This window comes from Canis lupus, chromosome 35 (genome assembly GCF_011100685.1).
Source record: "Canis lupus familiaris isolate Mischka breed German Shepherd chromosome 35, alternate assembly UU_Cfam_GSD_1.0, whole genome shotgun sequence".
Classification (NCBI taxonomy): domain Eukaryota; kingdom Metazoa; phylum Chordata; class Mammalia; order Carnivora; family Canidae; genus Canis; species Canis lupus.
The window spans coordinates 5284538-5298996 of record NC_049256.1 but is presented as its reverse complement, the minus strand read 5'-3'; the positions used below and the strand labels follow the sequence as shown (position 1 = coordinate 5298996).

The following is a 14459-nucleotide window of genomic DNA, read 5'->3' as shown; positions in this document are numbered from 1 at the left end:
GTAAACTCAATCTGGAAGTGAGCTCATTACCACGGGGAACCTGTGTCTTAAAATGAGTGAGAAAATTGATGCAGAAATAAATGGTCTGATGTCTGGGGCCGGGGGCGGGGGGCGGTGTAGAAAAAAATCCCAATCCTCATTTTCCAGGTAGCAGTCTGTAGAAGGTAAGGATAGCATAGTGACCTACTAAATGCGAAACAGGATCTTTTTTTTTTTTTAACAATCAAACTTTATTTCCTTGTACATAACATTGATTGACAGCAAGATTTCTAAGTAATCATCCCTTTATTTAGTTTAGATAAAGACTTCCAGCTCAGAACTCTGTTAGAAATTAACCATTAGGAACCATGTAAAAGAGATGTAAGGCACGTACCATATAATGACCAAATAGCAGTTTTAATTTTTCTACAGAATTTACTGCAAGTTACCACATAACGAAAACAAAAGCAGGTTACTCTAAATGTGTTGAATTTGTTTAGTAATTTAAATAAAAACATATGACTCCCATTACACAGATAATTCTAAAGCTACTCTGAAAAACAAATCAAGAAATATCTATCGGGAGATGACATACCTATCCTAGCACACCAAAAATTAGGCTGTTCTCTTCACAGAATATATGGAGAATGAGTAACTGACTATCAACACAGTGAATGTTTTAATATTTGGGGGAATATTGGAAACCTATTTGTTAAAAAACAAATTTCTATGGACATTGTTTATCTCGTCCTTGTAGATCCAGATGAGATTAGTTTAGAAAAACAGTCTTCTTCAAGCTAATTCAAAATAAGACTATGTGATTTCTAAGCCTGTTTGTAAGGATTCTTTAGTATCTGATTAGCCCAGAACTGTCCTGGACTGAAGATTTTCTAGACTGATGAAGATTTTCTAGGTGAAACAGCATCCTAAAGGGTTCACGGGGATTGCAGTCAGGGATGAGGCAGGTATGGCTTATGTTATACCACAGATTTCTCCTTGAAAATTAAACTGTGATGGAGTTAAAAACTGATATATGAACTTATCAGACGTACCAGATGATCAGCTTCTGGAATACCAACTTTCCTTTCCCCTAGTCCCCAAGAGCCGCGGAATCATGATCTCTTAGGCTAACAAATGTCAATTTAAAAAAGATAAATGAAAATAAATAAATAAAAATAAAAAATAAAAAAGATAAATGAAAACCCTGGCCACCTGGGGACTTCTCAGGGCCCAGAGGAATCGTTTATCTTTCATAAAGAAGCAGCCAAAACTAGGGAAGGATTCAACACTTGTATTGAGCTTTTTTCACTTGGTTTACCACCTGGCAATAAAAACAAAATCTGTGGAATGAGGGAATGAATGAGTGGTAAAAGGATGGGAATGTGGATGAAGAAGGACTTTCACAGGGAGAGGTGAGGGCTGGGTCAATATATCTTAAGAAATTAAATTGGAGGAGTGAAAAGAATTTTTAAAAAACCTGGTTAATTGGGTAAATCATCATAGGTTTGAACCTGGATTTATTATAAATAAATAAATCTTATTTATTTATAAACTGAAAAACTGGAAAGCTGAAAAACAAACAAGCAAACAGAAAAACCAAAAAAACCCTTCTCTTAAGATCACTAATAAAGTGACGGAGGCGCTTAGAAGTTTCATTTCCTTAGGAAGTGTGCTTATTCATACCACATCCACATAGAAACAAATCCTTAAGTATTTTCCTGCCATTTTGTTGTTCCTGAAGAACCCAGGAGATCACCACATACTGGGTCAAGAGGACCCTCCCACTCTTACCTCTTTCCTGCTCACTCCCCCCACTAACAGAATTCAGGATTAGTCCTCTCTTTGATATAAGGGCCCCTGGAAGTGCCTACCATATAGGAGCCAGTTCAGAGTGGAGGTCCAGCTGTTGAGGAATAAACTCCGCAGGTGGGAGGTGTTCGGGCTGCAAGAAGACAGTGCAAGCTTCCTATACCATGGAGTATCTGATTTGGGATATTCTGGAATAATGTGTAAGTATTTTCACCCACTTTATTAAAATGCTTTTAATTCCGTATTTGTATGTGACAGTTAAATGGCCTGAATAATACACTTAGTCCTATTTGCCTTCCTGAAGCCTCTAGCTGGAACAGGGTGTTCCCAGATTCAGAGTCATTTTTCCCTGAACAATCACCCTTATACCTCATGAACCAAAATGAAGGGCCAGAGCAATAGGGAAGTGAAATAATTCAGATATGCTCCATTTCTGCCTAATTTTCTAGTTTAACTACTAATATCATTCTTTTGTTCATTGTGCTGGAAGCCACTTTAGAACCTTCTTGGAATGAAATAAGTTACAATAACTAATTGAACTGCGTGTGTGTGGCTGCATTCGAGGAATAATTACATTTCTTCAACATGGGACTTAAAATCATTGGAGTTAACTTGACTCCATTTTCTTTTTTTTTTTCTTTTTTTTTAAGATTTTATTTTTCTATTTATTCATGAGAGACACACACAGAGAGAGAGAGAGAGAGGGAGAGAGAGGCAGAGACACAGGCAGAGAGCGAAGCAGACTCCATGCAGGGAGCCCGACGTGGGACTCGATCCCAGGACCCCGGGATCACGCCCTGGGCCGAAGGCAGGCGTCAAACCACTGAGCCACTCAGGGATCCCATTGACTCCATTTTCTATCCATTTGAAAAATACTCTTGACATGTCAAAATCTGTTTCCCAGAAGCGACCAAAAGCTGCCCAATTAATCACCAAGAGCTCTTATCATTGGATATAAAACGATATAAAGGCCTCTGAAGACTAGACTGTGCTTACATTTCAGGGGAGGATGTGGTTACGGGTGTGAAATGTGTGGCTCCCCTGGAAGCCCTGGCCGTTTGCCCCAGGCATGCCCACACAGCACCCCCCCGGGGGGCCAGCACGGTCAGGGGGGCTGCCTTCCAGTGACGCCCTCTCAGGGCCATGGTCTGACCAGGGGCCGTGTGGACCTGCCAGGGCAGCTGCTTTTGTACGGAGTCTGTCTCCTGAATGCGGGGCACCAGCAAGCCAGGGAAACACTCACTTACCATCGCTCCGTTATCTGCTGACACTGAACTTGGAGATGTAGGAGTATAATCAGAATCAAAGGAGATGCTGGTCTGCTGCACTTTAAAGTAGGTTATTAACAAAACCCCAAACCTACCGGAGTAGTCTGCGATTGCTTAGTTTCTAAACTATAGCTGTCGCCCAATTTGGTCTTCAGAACTAGCCTTGGTTCTTTGGCATATACGTAATTTGGGGTGGTGGATAGTCCCTCAAGCACAAACTTTCCACACACATGTGCTCTTCTCACTGGGGAGTTTAATGCAAGTGTTATAACAACTTAACATAAATCTAAGTAAGGAGGAAGCAAACATCTCAGTTATTCTTAGCTCCTCTTCAATCATTGGCTTGAATTGGAGGCTTTTTGGGAAGCAGCGCCTTGTCCGGAAGCAGCGCCTTGTCCGTCTCTTTAAAAATGTATCTACTAAAAAAAATTAAAAAATAAAAAATAATAAAAATGTATTTACTTGTTTTTTCAAGTCTCATGACTTCCGCTCTGGGCGAACCGGAGCCAAGTCATTTTGAATGTCTGAGTTAAAGAGCCCTTGGGAAAAGAAACTTCAATTATTTTCCTGTCTGGGTAAGTGTCAGAACAATTCATCATAGCAACTAACACAAATGTACTCACTTCTATAAAAGTCAACTCCTTGAACCAAGACACTGGCATTTGTTCTGTTGCCCTGAGCTTTATTCTGATTTCAGTTCACCGAACCCTTTATGCCTGGGCAGATCTTAAGCCCTATTGCTGAGGTCCTCACAGTCATGAGGTAACGTATAGGAGAAATTTGACAATTAGCTGAAATACTTGGACTGGGCAGACATGTCAGTAATTTGGGCTGCTACTTTCAAGTAGCTAGAGAGGGGCCAGCTAGAGAGAGGGAGAGAAGGGTAAAAGCAGAGGCTTTCATCCATGTGGCCATACCTGCATTGAGCAAATCTCAGGATGAAAATGTGAATCTGCACAAAAGCAGAAAAAGAAAATTAGCAGGTGATTATTTGCTTTACAAAGGAAGATCACCTGAGACGCTCTAAAGTTCTCTTGATTTGCAGGAAGATATCTCCAAACATTATCTTGATGTAAATTTTCCCCCATTTCTTAGACTAACCCTCAAGAAGCTAGAGTCATGGTGTGGAGAAGGCAAAGAGAAATAAACAAGCGTTTCCCACCCCAAAATGATGCTCTTGAGATTCCAAAAGGAAGGGCACAGAGGGGCGGGAGACAAGACATTATGCCCTGGAAGGGGAGGAAAGGAAGAGTCTAAGTCACTTGGGGTGTATGGCAGGGAACATGGTGGCAGGAGCGCTCTTGGCCATGGTGGGGAAGAAAAAAAAATGGGAGTGGAAAGGATCACCTGGCGGGCAGCACAGACTACTGCTTGGAAGCCAAGTCACACCTGCAGATTGTGAGTGATAAGGAGTTGTTCTACACGTCCTCCTGGGCCACGACCCTCACGGACACCTCCACCTCCAGTGCCACTGCCAGTGGTAGGATGCGCATTTCTCCAAACATCTGCTGAGTCTGAGCCCCAGGACTGACTCACATTTCCTCCCTTGAATGACCTGAACCATACAATTCCCCCCAAAATAGAGCAGGTCCTTGGTGCTCAGCCACGCTCTTGGGGACAAACACAAGGCCCTGTATGTGGGTGAGGTTGAGTGGAAAAATATAGACCCTATTATTATTATTTTTAAAAGATTTATTTATTCATTCATTCAGAGAGAGCGAAGAGAGAGGCAGAGACCCAGGCAGAGGGAGAAGCAGGCTCCATGCAGGGAGCCCGACGTGGGACTCCATCCCGGGTCTCCAGGATCACACCCCGGGCTGCAGGCGGCGCTAAACCGCTGCGCCACCGGGGCTGCCCTAGACCCTATTATAAATGCCTGTTCATTCTAATCAAAGTTATGGACACTGAGTCAATCCAATCTTTTCAGAAGCACCTCTACACCATAAGGAGCCTTCCTGACTAGGAGACCTTGCTCACTTCACCTGCACGGCTGATGGCTGATGTGTTAGATTGAAAAGGCTCTAAATGGACAAGATGTTGGGTAGACAGATAGGAGCAGATATCGAATGGAGTAAACTTGACCCAAATCTTTCCCCCAAATTTTCTGAATAAGCCTGAAGTGCCTCAATCTCCTTTTCATTCACTTGTAGCAAAAAATGTTTCTCTGGGACCAATCTGGAATCCCTCTGTCGTTCAACTAAAGCAAGGATGCTTAGGGCAGTATCTTTACCCTCAGCAGCATTAATAATTGTACAACCAACTCACTACACTGAAATAATAATAATCATTAAAGTTCCCTTTAGCTAGCAGGTGAAATGATTCTATTAAAATTTAGTTGAATACCTAACTTGGGGAACTAGGGTATAAAATGCAGTATCCTGGACTTAATTTTTGGGGGGATCTTGTGTCCTATGGTGATGGAGTGTGCAAAAAAACTGGGTGGACTAAGGACTGAGAAGCCTTGAAATATGGCTGTCCCCACACTCTTTGTCACCTCGTGCATAGCTGTAAGTTATACACGAGATGCAGGATTGTTTGATTTTGCTTTTTTTCCTTGACTTTTAACTCATTGAATAGGAACTACTCTGGAACTGGGATGCCTGGGTGGCTCAGCAGTTGAGTGTCTGCCTTTGGCTCAGGGAGTGATCCCGGGGTCCAGGATCGAGCCCCATGTCGGGCTTCCTGCAGGGAGCCTACTTGTCCCTCTACCTGTGTCTCTGTGTCTGTCATGAACAAATAAGTAAATACAATCTTAAAAAAAAAAAAAAAAAGGAACTACTCCTGGACTGATTTTAATGTGCTTGATAAAAATCCTTGCCCACTGATGCTTATACGGAATCTGAACCTTAATATCACTTTGAGAATATCAACAGAAATAAATGGTTTCTCAAGGCAGAAGACAGGACTCCCCACCCCCTTCTTGTTAATTTATGACTTACTTATTTGAAATCACATTTAGATTATCTGGATACTATAAAGGGGTAGAAATAAAATATATATCCTCCCTCTCTAATTTCTTTCTTGTGAAAATTTTCAAGTATTCGAAAAAGTTAAAGGAATAAAATTGTATAATAAAGGACTGCAATCCTTTACTTGGATTCAATAATTATTAACATCTTGCTACATTCACTTCGCCTATCCATCTATTTATTGTGGGGCCAACTGAAAGCTAATTTTTAATATTATGGCATGTTATTACCAAGGACTTTGGCATACAGAGCCTAAAAACAAGGACATTTTTATTACAAAACACCATTATTACACTTGTGAAAATAAACAAAAATTCTGGAATACCATTTAACATCTTGTGCATAATCTTTCCAATGGTCTAAAACTTATTCTGTATGTTCATTATGTAGATTTACTTTGATGTATCAGAGGTGACCTTATCAATACTCGGTTCACTCTGTTGGCAAAAAGCGTGGCTTATGAGACTGTTCTTTTTTTTTAATGATTTTATTCATTTATTTAAGAGAGAAAGCAGAGAGCACAAATGGGGAGAAGGGGGTAGAGAAGCTGAGGGAGAGGGAGAAGCAGGCTCCCTGCTGAGCAGGCAGCTTGATGTGGGCTCGATCCAAGACCAGGAGATGAAGGCAGACACCTAACCGACTGAGCCACCCGGGTGCCCAGAGACTGCTCTAATACCAAATTCTCATTTGTGGTAAATGTACTCCAAACTCAATTACTTAAAAGCATATTTTATTTGACAATGAAGTCAGTCTAGTGGGATCACCAATAATCTACGTTGGTTATTTGCCTATATGTACAGATATGCAGCAATTACTACACATTGCTCTGAAATTTCCCCAGATCCAAATCACCATGGACCAACTTGAAGGTGGGCAATCCTGGGGTCCTGACTGTTCTTTGTTCAGGCAATAGAGCAGCTTCTGGGCTACATAAATGAAATCTTAAAAGGAAAAAAAAAAAAAGAACATCTTGCTAATTGTGGAGTGCCTGGGTGGCTCAGTTGGTTAAGCATCTCACTTTGGCTCAGGCCATAATCCTGGGGTCCTGGGATCAAGCTCAGGCTTTGTATTCTGCAGGGAGTCTGATTCTCCCTCTCTCTCTGGCCCTCCCCCAATGCATGCTTGTATGCACTCTCTCTCTCAAATAAATAAATAAATAAATAAATAAATAAATAAATAAAATCTTAAAAAAAAAGAATTTCTTACTAATTGAAGCTCCCAAAGTTTTCTTTTTTTTAAAATTTATTTGTGATAGTCACAGAGAGAGAGAGAGAGAATGAGGCAGAGACACAGGCAGAGGGAGAAGCAGGCTCCATGCACCGGGAGCCCGACGTGGGATTCGATCCCAGGTCTCCAGGATCGCGCCCTGGGCCAAAGGCAGGCGCCAAACTGCTGCGCCACCCAGGGATCCCTCCCAAAGTTTTCTTTGTCCTGTAAATTCCTTGCACATTTATTGTCTCTTTGTCTAAAAAAGTACAAAAACTGACTGCGTGGTCATTTCCTTAGGTCTCCATTTTGTTATTGGGCTTCCACACGCATTTATTTTTATTTTTATTTTTTTAAGATTTTATTTATTTATTCATGAGAGACGAGAGAGAGAGAGAGAGAGAGAGAGAGGCAGAGACATAAGCAGAGGGAGAAGCAAGCTCCATGCAGGGAGCCCGATGTGGGACTCAATCTAGGGACTCCAGGATCACACCCTGGGCTGAAGGCAGGTGTTCAACCGCTGAGCTACCCAAGGATTCCCCCTCCATGCACATTTAATAAAAGCTTGGGGGAGTGGTTCTTTTGCTAATTTGTCTCATGTAATTTAATTCTTAGTCCAGCTGGAAGACCTCAAAAGATAGAGGGACTTTTTTGCCTTCGCCACTATAGGAATAGGGTTAGGATCCCTCAGGGGTAACAAGGATGAGAGGGAATAAATGGATTAAAAGGACCGATTCAGAGAGATTTGATACCTGAGTCAGTCTCAGTACTCACCTGCAGTCCGACCTTCCTTCGTAGCCAGAAACCAGATGCTAGGAGCACAGCAAGCTGAGCATCTGCAGTGACAAAGGAGGAGTGACCGTGTAGACCGTACAGGAATCTGCTTAGATGAACTTGAACTTTTAAATTACCTTCGATTTACTGAAGTTACGCCTGATTATCGCATGACATTTGGAAAAACATAAAAGTGCACAGAAGAAAATAAAATCCCATTGTGAACGATTTAGCCTGTCCCTTTTTAAAAATGGTTCAATGCCTGGGGTTTGATGATAAATTATGAAACTTCCCAGAAGTCTAATTGTTGGAAATCAAGGGATGGCATTTTGGTGGGAAGAACGGTGTTGGCTCTCTGGCTCATTCAGTCATTCCACAGATATTTAGTGAGCATTCATCAGATGCCTGGCTCTGTGTTGGGCATTCGTCATGCAAATATGAATGAGACAGTGACAGCCCCTCCCTGTCCCCGTGGAGATTACATTCTCTCCAGAAAATCATTATGAATGTTTACTTACAATTAGGAATGAATGCAGGCCTTATGAGACTATACAACGTTGTTTCCTGACATTTCCCAGGCTCGCTTGGTCTGGTTTATGCTAGAATTAGCCTTGCTACCCAGAGCATCCTGCAGACCATGAGCGCTGGCATCTCTTGAGAACTTGTCAGAGATGCAGACTCTCAGGCCCATCCAGACCTAATGAATCAGGATCGGCTTTTCAATAAGCTTCCCCAGAATCCAGAGGCACATTAGGGTTTGAGAAAGCCTGGTCTAAAGGGTGGGTAGGAATCAGCAGTCAGCAGTCTAAGGCAGGTGGTGGTGGGGGGGCATGGGGAAGGCCTGTCAGGCCCGTGAGCGGGCGTTGGGTGGAAGCACCCGCAGACAGTGGAGAGAGGCCAATGCGGACGGTCGGAGGCCAGACGAGGCTGGTGGGATGAACAAGGGAGGCCCTCAGTATGGGGCTAGCCATGGATTGGGACCACTTTAGATCCTGTTGGAGTCTTCAGTTTCCTTATTGGCCAAGGGACAATTATCCTCCCCATGCCCCATGCCCAGGTGCTGTAGGGAGGATCAGAGCAGTTAACATGCTGCACTGTTCACAACTGTAGGGCCTCTCATTGCTCTTCTTTTCTTTTCTTTTCTTTTCTTTTTTTTTTTTTTTTAGATTTTATTTATTTATTCATGAGAGACACACAGAGAAAGGCAGAGACACAGGCAGAGGGAGAAGCAGGCTCCCTGCGGGGACCCCAATGTGAGATTCAATCCCAGGAACTGAGCCAAAGGCAGCCACTCAACTGCTGAGCCACTCAGGCTTCCCTCACTGCTCTTCTTTTAAAGACAAACAGAGAAGAGCTGTGGTCTGCAGATGCTCGCCAAATTACCTTCCCGGGTCTGCAACCGGTGAGCTGGAACCCAACAGTAAATCCTGGTGTGGATACGAATAGTTCCTTAAATGCATCCCAAGCACAGGTAATGACGAAAAATGCCTCTTGAGCTGTAATTTTGCAAATTGGTGGAGGCAGAGAGTGGGGAGAGGGGGATACAAATGGCAAAGCCTGTGTGGTTAGGGCTGCCCTGGGGCTGGGACAGCCTCCCCCACTCCCGGCTCGCTTCCCGGCTTTCCGTGGTGCTGCTGGACGCAGATGGAATGGGGTACGGGGGCGGGGGGGTGGGCACCTGGAGAAGCGGCTTCCAACTTTTGCACAGGCTGTTGACCACGAGGGCTAGGGGGAAAAGACAGAGCTTACAGCAAAGCAAAGCAAAACAAAACAACAAGCCCACACAAAACAACTGCAGGACAGAGAGACAAACATCCCTTCAAAAGCAAAGGCCTGGAATTTCATTTGCTCTTATTAATCGGATTCAAGTATCTGGTTTCCAAGGCTCTTCCTCCACTGCACCTGTGTAACTCTACCCCAGGCTTGGAAGACGGACAGGTGACCCAGAGAGCTTCTCTTTGTTCTCCATTTCACATCCTGTTAGGTAGGTGCAGGCCCCGGCAGCTCCTCAGCTGGATTTGCAGCCCGAGACCGCTCTGCTCCTGTGGATCTGGTCCTGACATTTCTATCCCACAGGCCCTCAGAGGTGTTCACAGCACAGTCTCTGCCATCTGCCACCTTTTGTGTCCTTGCGGCAGGCTCAGGCTTCTCAAAACTTCTTGTTTACGATTCCTAATGCGCAGAAAGGAAAACCCAGGCCAAGAACGTTCAAATGAGACATCGGAGAGTAAATAGCTGGAGTCACTCAGTGTCTGGGCATGACCAGGAGTCAGAAATTCTGCTGCACATTTCAGAGTTGTTGTTTTTTTTTTTCATCATCATCATCATCATCATCATCAAATATTTAAGTAACAAAAATACTAAGAAGGAAATCTCAGGGCGCCTGGGTGGCTCAGTCAGTGAAGCGTCTGCCTTCAGCTCAGGTCGTGGTCTTGGAGTCCTGGGATGGAGCCTCACATTGGGCTCCCTGCTTAGCTGGGAGCCTGCTTCTCCTCCCTCTACTTCTGCCCCTCCCCTCCCTTGTGCTCTCTCTCTGTCTCAAATAAATAAAACAAAATCTTAAAAAAGAAAAAAAAAAGAAGGAAGTCTCATGAGTGATTATTCCTAGCACCCAGAAGTGAGCACTTGGGGGCACTCTGGCCGTGTACTTCTACCCTCCACAGCGCCCACGTCCCTTTTAAGTTACACAGCGTGCACATTCATGTGATCAGAGACGTATGTAAGAACGTTATAGGTAAATGTTCCTGACACCCTCCCCTCTGGACTCGTTCACCACCCCAAAGATGCCTTTATGAATTTGGCAGGTACCCTTCCAAATCTAGTATTGTTTTTGTTATACATAACTTTATTACTACACTATACCCATCAGTCATTTTGTTTCTGAGCTCTATCCATACTTTTATAATCGATCCATTTTTGTAGCTTTATAGTATTCCATTGAGTATCATAATTTATTCATCCCACTTTTAATGAACATTGAAGTTCTCTCCAATTTCTTATTATGGCAAAACATTGCAACGATAAGTGTCTTGATACCTTTGTCTTGGTGCCTAGGATTGAATCCTAGGGATTGTTGGGTGACAAGTGATCCACATTTTCATTTTTTAAAAAAAGGTTTTATTTATTTATTCATGAGAGACACACAGAAAGAAGCAGAGACACAGGCAGAGGGAGAAGCAGGCTCCCCGCAAGGAGGCTGATATGGGACTGGAACCCGGAACCCCGGGATCACGCCCTGAGCCAAAGGTAGACACTCAACTGCTGAGCATGGAGCCACCCAGGCGTCCCCACATTTTCAAATTTAACGACTACTGCCAAACTGCCTTCCAAAGAGCCTGCTCCAACTGATGCACCCAACAGCAGCATATGAGGGTACCTGCCTCTCCATAATCTTGCAAACACTCCTGTTGTCAGACTTGTCCAAGTATAATTTTCAAAAGCCTGATTCTCAAATGTTTCTACAAATATGGCAGGCACATGTGTCCGAAATTTTTTCCTCCTCGTTAACTAAGGAGAAAATTTGTAAGATGAAAAAGCTGATTCAAAGACCATTTGGGGTAACAGGTTTATGTAGTCCTTGCAATATGTTAAAATAAGACTGCTAGACTAGATATAAAAATGGTTAATGTCCTACAGGGCACTAAAATGATAACCCGAGAAGTTATCTCTTTTCTGGGGCAAAAATTATTTGCATTTCTATCAAGCACAGATCTACACGTTAATCTATATCCTTACAGGGTCTTAGGCCTTCATTAATACTAAATAGCAACATCAAGCAATGGTATATCCTCCTAGAAAATGAAGTAATCCTTGGGCTTTAAAACAATGCCCAATAACTTTGAAAGGACATGCATTGCGAGGGTAACCATCCTTTTTGCCTTCTTCCCAGATTTGGGATAACTTTTAACTGATTTTTAGAAATCTGTATCGATGCAATGGATTAAAAAATAGCAATTCATTGTGTTTTAGTCTGAATTTCTGTAATCATTAGTGGCTTTGGGGCAGGTGTTACTTTTAGTTTTCTCTGGTTCTGGGTCTCTTCAAAGAAACATGACTGATAGGAAAATACTTTCTTCTCTTTAGTGACCAGGAATGCCTGGCACAGACTGAGGGGCAGCTTCACAAAGTTAGGTCTCCTTGGCAACAGGGGACCGAAGATCTGATTGTTTCTAGGAAAGATTTAACGGAAAGCATAAAAGCACCTTAATTCTGGCCTTTAAAGTACTAGGGATGGCTGTTCAGCTCAGTGGTGAGAGAGAAAAGGGGGTGTGTCCTGGGAGGGTGGCTGAGGGGGAGGCCTCAATGGGGCTTTGTTGGGGAAGGTGGAGGGCAGCCCCGCTGGCTCCTTCAGGTCAGGCACCCCCGGGGCCTGTGCTGAGTCCTGCCCTGGCCTATCCATCACACCACACTTACTGGTCCGGCTTCCCACCCGGCAGGCCCAACGGTGGACCACTCCTTGTCCCGTCTACACCCAGGACACGGAGGCAAAGCTAAGCCTAGATGGTGAACCCTCTGGAACAGTCTGAATACAGCCCGTTGGTGCTGATGGGGGGTCCTGGGGTGCGGGCCGGATGGAGTCAAGTGAGCAGCAACCTGCCCTCAACCTCTGAGGTTTCTGTGCCCTCCCTGGGCTCTCGGTGCTTTCCAGAACTCTGCAAAGCCTGGAGGGCCCGGGCCTGGCTCTCCCACCCTGCCCAGGGCCATGTGAGGTCACCTGAGTCACTTCTGGAACTAACTTCCAATCTCAAACTATCGCTCGAAATCATCTTCCACTTAGGAACAGCCTGAGGATTAGGAGGCTGTGAATCACGGCTGCTGCAATCCCGGTTTTCAACGTGGGCAGCTTCCCCGGTTCACTTCCCAAATCCCAGACTCTCAAAGGGCTAGAAGCTTCCGGGTGGTGGTGTTGGCGGGGGGGGGGCTCCTTCCGAGGAGGCTGCTTTCCCCACCACCGGTTCGTCCCACGTCTTAGCAGTGGGGGGATCCCCCTGTTTTTGGGGGAGCGACCGCTTGGCTGGCCCGCCAAGGTGCTAAGGGGCGCGCGTTCCCGGGCTGTCCGGCCCGCCGCGTCCCGGTCGGTCTGCAGCGCGCGTCCCCGCTGTGGCACGGCTGGAATGCGCGGGGGGACGCGGGGCGGGAGGGGGAGCGCGGGGGTCCAGGGTCCGGCTGGGGGGGCCCCGGACCCCCGCCCCTGGCACCCCGGATCCCGGACCCCCGCCCCTGGCACCCCGGCCCCCCGACTCCTGGGCCCCGGACCCCCGCCCCCTGGTCCCCCGCCCCTGGTCCCCGGCCCCGAGCCCGGACCCCGCCCCCGGATCCCAACCTCGGACCCCGGATCCCCGCCCCCCGGCCCCCCGGATTCCGGCCCCCGGACCCCCGGACCCCTGGACCCCAGCTCCCGCCCCTGGCCCCCCCGGCCCCCCGGATCCCCGCCCTCGGACCCCCGGACCCCGGCCCCAAGCCCAGCCCCCGCCCCCGGCCCCCCGGTCCCCCGGAGCCCCGCCCTCGGACCCCGGCCCCCGACCCCCCGACCCCCCGACCCCCCGGCCCGGGCGCGGAGACCAGGGCGAGGCCGACAGCCCCGGCCCCGGGTCCCCCCGCCCCGCCCCCGCCCGCACCTCCAGTCCGCGGGGACGCGCCGCCGGGCCAGGGCTGCCGGGGATCGGGACGCGGGAGGGAGCAGCGTGTGCTCGGGGCCCGGCCCGCCCGCCCGCGTCCCCAGCGCCTCGTCCAGTCCCGGCGGCGGCGGCGGGGCCGGAGGGGCGGGGCAGGCGGCGGCGGGCGGGGAGGCGGGCGGGGCGGGGCGGGGCGGGGCGGGGCGGGGCGGGCCGGGAGGCGGCCGGGGTGCCGGGGCCTGGGCGCGGCGGGCCGGGCCGCCCCCTCCGCCCCAGCCCGCGGCGCGTCCGCTCGCCCGAGGAGGCAGGAAGGCGGCGGCCCCACGTCGACCGGAGCGGCCCTATAAAGGCCGGCTCGGCCGCCCCCGGCTCGGCGCGCGTCCCCGGGAGTGCGCTCGGAGGCCGGGGCCCGGCGGGCGGGACCGGGCGGGCGGACCTCGGACGGACCCCGGACAGACCCCGGACACACCGCGGCCGCGGACAGACCCCGGACAGACCCCGGACAGACCCGGCCCGGACAGACCCCGGACACACCGCGGCTCGGGACAGACCCCGGACAGACCGCGGCTCGGGACAGACCCCGGACAGACCCGGCCCGGACAGACCTCGGACAGACCGCGGCTCGGGACAGACCCCGGACAGACCGCGGCTCGGGACAGACCCCGGACAGACCCCGGCCCGGACAGACCTCGGACAGACCCGGCCCGGACAGACCCCGGACAGACCCCGGACAGACCCCGGCCAGACCCCGGCCGCGGACAGACCCCGGACAGACCCCGGCCAGACCCCGGCCAGACCCCGGCCAGGCCGCGGGCGCGGACGGACCCGGGGCAGCGCTT

At 48.1% G+C, this 14459-nt stretch overlaps 1 long non-coding RNA gene across 1 annotated transcript; it reads right to left on the bottom strand.

Moving 5' to 3' along the window:
- Positions 1-3292: 3292 nt before the first annotated feature.
- LOC119867605 lies at positions 3293-13716 on the bottom strand. Its single transcript, XR_005384114.1, has 5 exons — positions 13624-13716; positions 9389-9501; positions 8006-8067; positions 3974-4008; positions 3293-3475 (listed from the first exon to the last, which is right to left on the bottom strand). It is a non-coding gene; the product is annotated as an uncharacterized LOC119867605 (long non-coding RNA).
- Between the last annotated feature and the right edge of the window lie 743 nt (positions 13717-14459).